Source organism: Colobus angolensis, unplaced genomic scaffold (assembly GCF_000951035.1).
Source record: "Colobus angolensis palliatus isolate OR3802 unplaced genomic scaffold, Cang.pa_1.0 Scaffold265, whole genome shotgun sequence".
Classification (NCBI taxonomy): domain Eukaryota; kingdom Metazoa; phylum Chordata; class Mammalia; order Primates; family Cercopithecidae; genus Colobus; species Colobus angolensis.
The window spans coordinates 1,242,652-1,252,564 of record NW_012115877.1 but is presented as its reverse complement, the minus strand read 5'-3'; the positions used below and the strand labels follow the sequence as shown (position 1 = coordinate 1,252,564).

At 36.2% G+C, this 9,913-nt stretch overlaps 1 protein-coding gene across 3 annotated transcripts in view; it reads right to left on the bottom strand.

The window, feature by feature from the left end:
- The window catches only part of CYSLTR1 (cysteinyl leukotriene receptor 1), a 109,255-nt gene that overhangs the window by 8,799 nt on the left and 90,543 nt on the right, over positions 1–9,913 (bottom strand). For 2 of the 3 annotated variants that reach the window (XM_011947431.1, XM_011947430.1), the window contains one exon: positions 5,516–5,602. The exons of the other annotated variant lie outside the window; for it this stretch is intronic. The gene's annotated coding sequence lies outside the window, so the exon portion shown is untranslated. The remainder of the gene's footprint in view (positions 1–5,515; positions 5,603–9,913) is intronic. 3 annotated transcript variants of the gene reach the window in all.

Genomic DNA, 9,913 nt, shown 5'->3' with positions numbered 1-9,913 from the left:
TGATGAATTGATGGGTGCTGACGAGTTGATGGGTGCAGCACACCAACATGGCACAAGTATACATATGTAACAAACCTGCACGCTATGCACATGTACCCTAGAACTTAAAGTATAATAAAAAAAAAAAAAAGGAAGAAACAAACTGATCTTCTAGAGCTGAAAAACTCTCTTCGAGAATGTCATAATGCAAATGGAAATATTAACAGCAGAACAGACCAAAGTGAGGAAAGATTCTCAGAGCTCAAAGATCAGTTCTCAGAAATAACTCAGTCAGACAATAATAAAGAAAAAAATAAAGAAAGAACAAAACCTCTGAGAAATATGGGATTATATAAATAGACTGAACCCATGACTCATTGGCATCCCAGAAAGACAGGGAGAGAGAGCAAGCAACATGGAAAACATCAGGAACACAAGTCCATTCACAATAGCCACAAAAAGAGTAAAATTCTTGGGAATACAACTAGCAAGGGAGGTGGAAGATCTCTACAATGAGAATTACAAAACACTGCTCAAGGAAACCAGATGTGACATAAACAAATAGAAATACATTTTATGCTCCTGGAGGGGAAGAATCAATGTTGTTAAAATCGCCATACTGCCCATTTACAGATTTAATGCTATTCCTATGAAACTACCAACATCACTTTTCACAGAATTAAGAAAATCACTTCTAAAATTCATATGGCACCAGAAAACAACCTGAACACCCAAAGCAAACTAAGCAAAAAGAACAAAGCTGGAGGCATCACACTACTTTAAACTACAGTACAAAGCTAGAGCAACAAAACAGCATAATGCAGGTACAAAACCAGACACATAGACCAATGACACAGAATAGGGATTCCAGAAATAAATCTGCACACCTACAACCATCTGATATTCAACAAAGTCAACAATAACAAGCCATGGAGAAGGGACTTCCTTTTCAAAAAATGGTGCTGTGATAACTGGCTAGTGCCATATGCAGAAGATTGAATCTGGACCACATCCTTTCACTATCTACAAAAATAAACTCAAGATGAATGAAAGACTTAAACATAAGACCTAAAAGTATAAAAACCCTACAAGAAAACTTAGGAAATACCATTCTTGACACAGTACCTAGCAAAGATTTCATGAAGAAAACATCAAAAGCAATTGCAGCAAAAGCAAAAATTAACAATTGGGATCTAATTATACTAAAGAGCTTCCACACAGCAAAAGGAGCTATCAACAGAGCAAACAGACAATCTATAGAATGGGAGAAAATATTTGCAAACTATACATCCAACAAAGGTCTAATATCCAGAATCTATAAGAAAATTAAATCAACATTCTTAAAACAGCCCTGTTAGAAAATGGGCAATGGACATGAACAGACACTTCTCAAAACAAGACATAGATGCAGCCAACAAACATATGAAAAAATGCTCAACGTAACTATTCAGAGAAATGCAAGTCAAAACCATAGTGAGATGGTAATCTCACACCAGTGAAAATGGCTGTTATTCAAAAGTAACAAAAATAATAGATGTCGGTGAGGTTGCGAAAAGGGAACACTTATACATTGCTGGTGGGAATGTGAGTTAGTTCAGCTACTATGGAAAGCAGTTTGGAGATTTCTGAAAAGACTTAAAGCAGAACTACCATTTTGCCCAAACAATCCCATTATTGGGCAAATACCCACAAGTATATAAATTGTTTTTTATAAAGACGCATATACTCATGTGTTCATTGCAGCACAATTCACAATATTAAAAACATGGAATCAACTCAGATGCTCATCTATGGTGGACTGATAAAGAAAATATGGTATGTATACACTATTTGATGCTAGGCAGCCATAAAAAAGCATTAAATAATGTCCTTGACTGCAATATTTATGCAGTTGGAGGCCATTATCCTAAGAAAATTAATGCAGGACCAGAAAATCAAATACTGCATGTTCTCACTTGTAAATGGGAGCTAAACATTGGGTATATATGGACATAAAGATGGGAACATATATATTGGAGACTATCATAGGAGGTATTGTGGAAGGGAGAGGATTGTGGACTGAAAAGCTACCTATTGGGCACTATACTCACTACCTCAGTGATGGAACCATTCGTACCCCAATCCTTAGCATCACACAATATACCCATGTAACAAACCTGCACGTGTAGCCCCTGAATCCTCCCCAACCCCCAAAATTGAAGAACAATCATTCTGAGGCCATAGAGAAAAATGTGACTCCTATTTGAAACTCCTGCATTATTTCTCAGTTTGCTTTCTAGTTACCTGGCTCATTCACCATTGGTTGTGAACTCAGGTGCAGTTGTGGAAGAAAGAAAAAACTGCCTAAAGTTAACCTTTTCCTTAGTTCCATGTCAAGTGTTTTTTTCTAAACTGAGCAGTATTATCTTGTAATACACTAGATAGTGCTGTTGAAAATTTTAGTAATAACCCATTTCAGCTTTATTGAGATATAATTGACAAATAGAAATTGTATATTCTAAGGTGTACAATGTGATGATTTCATGTAAGTATACACTGTGAAATCATTTCTCTAACAAAGTTAATCAACACATCCATTACCTCATATACCATTTGTGTGTGTGTGTTGGGTGGGTGGGGGCATGGGGCGGTAAGAATGCTTAAGATCTACTTTCTTTTTTTTTCACTTCTATTTTAGGTTCAGGGGTACATGTGCAGGTTTGTTATATAGGTAAACTTGTGTCACGTGCTTTTTTTTTTTATCTATACAATCATTTGTTGTACAGATTATTTCATCACCTAGGTGTTAAGCCTAGTACACATTACTTATTTTTTCTTATCCTCTCCTGCCTCATAGCCTCCACCCTCAGGTAGGTCCCAGTGTCTGTTGTTCTCCTCTTTGTGTCCATGTATTCTTATCATTTAGTTCCCATTTATAAGTGAGAACATGTGATATTTGGTTTTCTGTTTCTGTGTTAGTTTGCTAAGGATAATGGCCTCCAGCTCCATCCATGTTCCTACAAAGGACATAATGTCATTCTTTCATGTGGCTGCATAGTATTCCATGGTGCATACATACTATAATTTCTTTATCCAGTCTTCTATTCAGGGACATTTAGGTTGATTCCATGTCTTTGCTATTGTGACTAGTGCTGCAGTGAACATATGCATACACACATCTTTATAGTAGAATGATTTATATTCCTTTGGGTATATACCCAGTAACAGAATTTCTGGGTGGAATGACAGTTCTGTTTTTAGCTCTTTGAGGAATTGCTGCACTGCTTTCTACAATGGCTGACCTAATTTACACTCCCACCAACACTGTATAAGTGTTTTTTTCTCCACAATCTCACCAGCACCTGTTATGTTTTATTTATTTATTTTTTTTGAGACAGGGTCTCACTCTGTCACCTAGGCTGGAGTGCAATGGCATAATCTCGGCTCACTGCAATCTCCACTTCCCGGGTTCAAGCTATTCTCCCACCTCAACCTCATGAATAACTGGGATTACAGGCGTTTGCCATCACGCTCGGCTAATTTTTGTATTTTTTTGGTAGAGACCAGATTTCATCATGTTGGCCTGGCTGGTGTTGAACTCCTGATCTCTGGTGATCTGCCTGCCTTGGTCTCCCAAAGTGCTGGGATTACAGGTGTCAGCCACCATGCCTAGCCTGCCTTATGTTTTAATTTTTAAATAATAGCCATTCGAACTGGTGTGAGATGGTATTTCATTGTGGTTTTGAAATAAGATCTTCCTTATCAAATTTCAAGTAAATAATATAATAATTTCAAGTAAATAATATAATATTAACTATAGCCACCATACTGTATATTAACTCCTCAGAACTTGTTCATATTATAGATGAGCCACACTTGAAAGGTATTAGATAATTACCAGCAGGCCTTCCCACCACTATCAACTTTCAATCTACCTTGCTACAAACCCTTTCTGGAATAATTCTTTACACACTGTAGCTTTCAATTATGACGTGTCTTCCTTAAAATCTTCAGTGATTTAGAATGCCTTCAGAATAACATCTAGACTTCTTGGCCTGATATTTAAGGCTCTCTATAGTCTGGGTACAATTTACCTTTCCAAGTTTCTCTCTCACTGCTCTCTTTTGTACACTGTATAGTTAGAAGAAACAACTATTTTAGTATACTAGTGACATGTGCCATAAGCTTACCCACCTGGCTGTCTTTTTTCACTGTCTTTTTTTCTTCTTGAATGGCCTTTCCTTCTTCCTGAAATGCCCTTTCCTCCTTCTTTGCATATACAAAAACTACTCATCATTCAGCTCAAATTACACTTTCTTGACTAAGTCTTCCTTCAGCCTCTATCTGAAGTAATTTCTATCTTTGATGAACTTCTAGAGAACCTTAAATCAATCTTGCAAATCAATGATTTGTGTAAATATCTTATCTCCCAGACTATCTGGTTAATGTATAAAAAAGCAGCCCACACAGGGCCTAGCACATATGTACCTTGCCCATAAGTGCTCAGTAAGTGTTGAGTGAATACTAAATTAATGATAGGACAAGTTTAACATTTGAAGGTATTATTTGTCATTTAAAACCATTTGGAGTTATCTTCTCATTCCAATATAAATTAAAATCTTTCCAATGTCAGAGTCCGAAGTTGCTGTGTAAGTAAAGTTGCTTCTCAATATATCAAGGAAAGTACTAAGTCACAAGGCTAACTATAATGTTAAAAAGCACAGATAATATCAGTAGTGGTGGCACATGCCTGTAATCCCAGCTACTCAAGAGGCTGAGGCAGGAGGATTGCTTGAGCTCAGGAGTTCGAGACAAGCCTGGACAAAACAGTGAGACCTTGTATCTAAAAAATAAAAAAATCCCACCCATATCATTGATATAGACTAATCTATTACATATTATAATTAAATTTGAAATTCTCACATCTTTGAAAGATGCTAAATAAAACTGATAAATAACTATAAAAATATACAAAGAAGCAGATGGTCTCTAGTCTCATTAATAACGTCCCAGTCCTTGCAGACCAAAATAAACTTTTCTAAAAATTTAAATATTTAGATTCAGTTGTCTATTTATAATGAAGTCAACAATTTGTATTAAGCCATAAAAAGAAGATTGTAAAACTTTCAAGCAAGTGGTGAATCCTAGAGTGGTAGAGATCATTTAGTACAAGCCACTCTTTTCACAGATTATGGCTTTACTTGTCTGAAACAGCATTTAATTTGTTTTTTAGAATTTACTGTAATCCCCCAATAATGTTACCCTCACTAGATGAATACAGAGAGTTTCTTTGGAAATCTAACATACTTAAGACCTCATCGCTGCCTTCAAGCAGCTCATTTTCTAGTGGGGGATAGGAATGATAACTTAGAAGTGTGAAGAGGTTACAATACAGCATTGTAAAAGCCGTCTTAGCAGAAAACAAATGGGTTAATAAAAGCTAGCAACAAACATAAATAGAACTGATTTTATTTTCGTGAGAATAATGAAGTAAGTTACTTTGTTAAGATAATTGCAAGTTGAAAAAGCAAAGTTCATTTGGAAAATTCAGGTATACCTCTTTCTGGCACTGGAGTACCTTCACAAATATTCCTTCTTATGGTGATCAATGCTTTCTATGGTGTAATATCAGAGGAAGCCCACGCTGAAATCATAAGATTGAAAAGGAAGTTAACAACTGTAGAAGCAGTCCGGAAGGGTCATGAGAACTTAGCAGCCTTATTTATAGATCCAGAGTGTGTAATGGGACATCGAAGCTTTACTGACAGATTTAGGGCTAGTCACTGAATTCTGTGTCTCCTTCTTTTTTCTCCATCTGTTTTTACATTCCCAGGGGGAAACTTGGAATACAGACAAGGGCTGGTCACAGATATTTGCTGCTGTGTGCTTGTAGCTTCTCTATCTAAAATGAACACACTATTATAAAATATTCCTCTCTCTATGAAACCAGGGTATTTCCTCTATCTTCTCTTCTAAACACTTGGTTATAAAGTTAAGAGGGGAAGTAATTTGGTACTTTACATCCAGGGATCTGGATTGCTACGGATAGGTGTTAGAACATTAAAAATATCAAGTATATCTGTCTGGAATGGCTTAGAAATAGTTTTCCTTAAAGGACGAATGGCTTCAAGAACCTTGCACTCTTCTCCTTATAAACTATAATAGCATGTAATGCTTATATCACTAATTTGGCATATATTATATACTTTTGGAGATCAACTTTTTGTATAGTTAACTTTTCATAAGCATATATCTTTTCTCTTCAATTAAGTTATACTCAATAATCTAAGAAAGTATAACAAATCTCCAAAAAATGAGCAGAGATGGGCTTTCTTGAAGGAGGAGCAACCTGAATGCTTTTCTTTTAAGTTTTTCTTGTCCTATGGCAACTTTAATTCCTGCCTACAAGGCCTCCAGAGGCTAGCTACTATTCCTTTATCCGTGGTCCAAGCGCTAACAAAATAAACATTTTCCTTCAGTTTGTTTGTTTGTTTGTTTATTTATTTATTTGAGACAGAGTCTCACTCTGCCCAGGCTGGAGTGACTGGGGTGCAGTGGCATGACCTCTGCTCACTCTAACGTCTGCCTCCTGGATTCAAGCAATTCTCCTGCCTCAGCCTCCTGAGTAGCTGGGATTGCAGGCATGCACCACCACACCCAGCTAATTTTTGTATTTTTAGTAGAGATGGGGTTTCACTATGTTGGTCAGGCTGGTCTCAAACTCCTGACCTCAGGTAATCTGCTCGCCTCAGCCTCCCAAAGTTCTGGGACTACAGGCATGAGCAACCACATCCGGCCCCTTCAGTTTATTCTTAATCAGTAGAAATAGGCTGGAATTTTCTAAAGGAACTCTACTAAAAAAAAGAAAATCAAAAGGAAAATAAAAGAAATGCAAAAATGAAAAATATAGTCTAGTTTTAAAAGTAGAAACCTGAACCTACTGCTGCAATATTGCCATTTGAACCCCCCTTGTACTCAGATAATCATTTCTTAGATCTTCTCCACTTTCTTCTCCCTCTCCAAATTGTTCCTTCTTCTCTAGGTAAGAAGTTGACATATGTAACTTACTACACTCTGGGTAAAGTGTGTGTTGCTGGTGCAAAATTACTCAGAGTTGTCCTTTATATTTTGTCAATCAGGCAATAAACATATTTTTTAAGTTTGTTTAGCTTGTCTCGGGTCTCTGTACATCAGTAAAAATCTAGTGACTGAATGTTGAATGTATAAAAATCCTTTCTGATCCTGAAATTATATGATTCTACTCATCTGTGAAGAAAATTAACTTGGCTCTGTCCTGGTTTTGTGTTTAGACAAAGCTTTTTTTTCCCGCTAGTGTGGGACAAGAAAGAAAGTTTATGAATTTCTAAGACCCACCTATGAGAAGTTTAATATTACCAGCTTAATGCACTATCTGGTTATCCATTTCCATGGTGGCTGTGCAATTACAATTTAGTCCAATCTTTACATACACAAGTGAATAAATGTCACATTGTCTGGGCAACAATGTAGTATTTTTCAAGTTCGGGATTCTGAAGGGTATTCTATGGTTCCTTTATGAATTAGCCTTGCACATAGTAGGCACTCAGTACTTTCACTCCTTGCTTCTCTTTCCTTTTCAGTTCCTTGAGGACTCTTGTCTCTGACAGGAGCTCTGCCAATATTGGGCTCTACCATTGTTATCTGGGTGATAGGGAGGGTAAAGGTGAGTTAATGAAGTCAAATGTGGTTGTATGATTTTGATTTTAATTGTTTAATTCAAGAGCTACTCAGATCTTTTATTCAGCTCATGTTAAGTCCAATTCAGTTCAGATTAACAAATATTTAAGGAGCCCCTAATCTTATAAGGAAGAGGATACATTTTCTGCATCAGCCCTTAGCATCTATTGAACCTATAACCTGGTCAAGCTCTAGTGTACAAGGTAAATAAGAGAGCCCAGAGGTTTTCTAAGAATATCAGACCCCAGGTTAATTGTGTAATTCCAGTGCTTCGGGAGGGTGAGATGGGAGGATTGCTTGAGGTCAGAAGTTCGAGACAAGCATGGGCAACACAGCAAGACCACTCCTCTACAAAAAATAAAAAAATGTTGCTGAATAGGATTTCATTATATAGATATACAAATTGTTTATACACTTAGTCATTGATGGACATATGAGTTGCTTTCAGGTTTTGACTATTACAAATAAAGCTGCCACAAACATTAATGTGCAAGTCTCTATATGGGCATGTTTTCACTTTTCTTGGGTAGCTGAATTATAAGGTAGGTGTATGTTAAACTTTTTAAAAAACTGACAAACTGCTTTTTAAGGTGGGTAATGTGGGTATACTACTTGATATCCCCTCCATATTTCCATATGCTAACACTTGGTATGGTCAGTCTTTTAAATTATATCCATCTAATACGTGTGTTGTGATATCTCATTTTGATTTTGATTTGCATTTTTCTAATGATGAATGATATTGAGGAACTTTTCATGTGCTTATTTGCCATACATATATTTCCCTTGGTGAAATGTTTATTCAAATATTTCACACATTTTTCCATTAGGATGTTTATTTTCTTATTATTGTGTATGAGAGTTCTTTATATGTTCTGGACACAATACCTATATCAAATATATGCTTTGTAAATATTTGCTACTATTTTATGGGTTGCGTTTTTACTCTCTTAACAGTGCCTTCCAAACAACAGAAGTTTTCATTGTGATGACATCCAATTTATCAACTTTTCTTTTATAGATTGTGATTTTGATGCCATATCTAAGAAATTTTTTCTTTACTCAAAGTCATGAGGAAGTGCTGATACATGCTACAACATGGATCAACTCAAGAATATTTGCTAAATGAAAAAGCTATATGCAAAAGACCACATTTTGCTTATTCCATTTATCTGAAATATCCTAAAAAGACAAACCTATAGAGATAGGTGATAGCTGCCTGAATCCACACATGGGAGTAGGGAGTGATTGCAACTGGACACAAAGGATCTTCTGGGGGGTGGTGAAAGTGTTCTAAAATGGCATTGTGGTGATGACTGCACAGTTCTGGAAATTTACCATAAATAATTGAACTGTACACTTACAGTGGGTGAAATTTATGATGTATAAATTATACCCTGAGTTTTCGCTAAAAATGAAGAAATTATTGAAATGGTCAACAATGTGGATGAATCTCAAAACAATTATACTGAGTGAAAGAAGCCAGATGAGAAAGAATCCATACTGTGTGATTCCATTTATATAAAATTCTAGATAAACTAGTGCATAGTGATGAAGAGTAAATCAGCAGATCCCTGAGAATAGGAACAGGGTAGGAAGGGGAGAGCCCATAACTAGAGACAGGAGGGAGAAATTACAAAGGGGACACTTTGGGGTGATGGATATATTCACTATGTTGATTATGCTGATGGTTTCATAAGTATATACATGTGTGAAAACTCATCAAATTGTGCACTTTAAATGTGTGCAGATTACTGCGTGTCAATTCTACCTCAGTACAGCTGTTTTTAAGGGACATGAATGGTAAGATAATTATAAAAATTAGTTCTCTCAGAAAAAAACAAAGAACAACAACAAAAAAATGATAAAATAATTAGCCAAGTATGGTGGCATAGTGCCAGTAGTCCTAGATACTCAGAAGGCTCAGGGGGGAGAATTGCTTGAGCCCATGAGGTCAAGGCTGCAGTGAGTCATAATTGTACCAGTGCACTCCAGCCTGGTGACAGACCGAGAGCCTGTCTCTTAAAAAATAAAAAGGTGCCAACACATATACCATACAACTATATTGTTGCTGCAATAGAATTGTATGAACAAGAATCAATTATATACTATTGTGTTAAGTGAGGTCCAGGAACAGCTAGTGATCCAAAAGTGTTCCCAGGTAGTCCCCAGACTGGTATCTTCTACTAAATGAAATTGTAATAATACTTCTTTTTTGTTTCTTTTTTTTTTTTTTTTT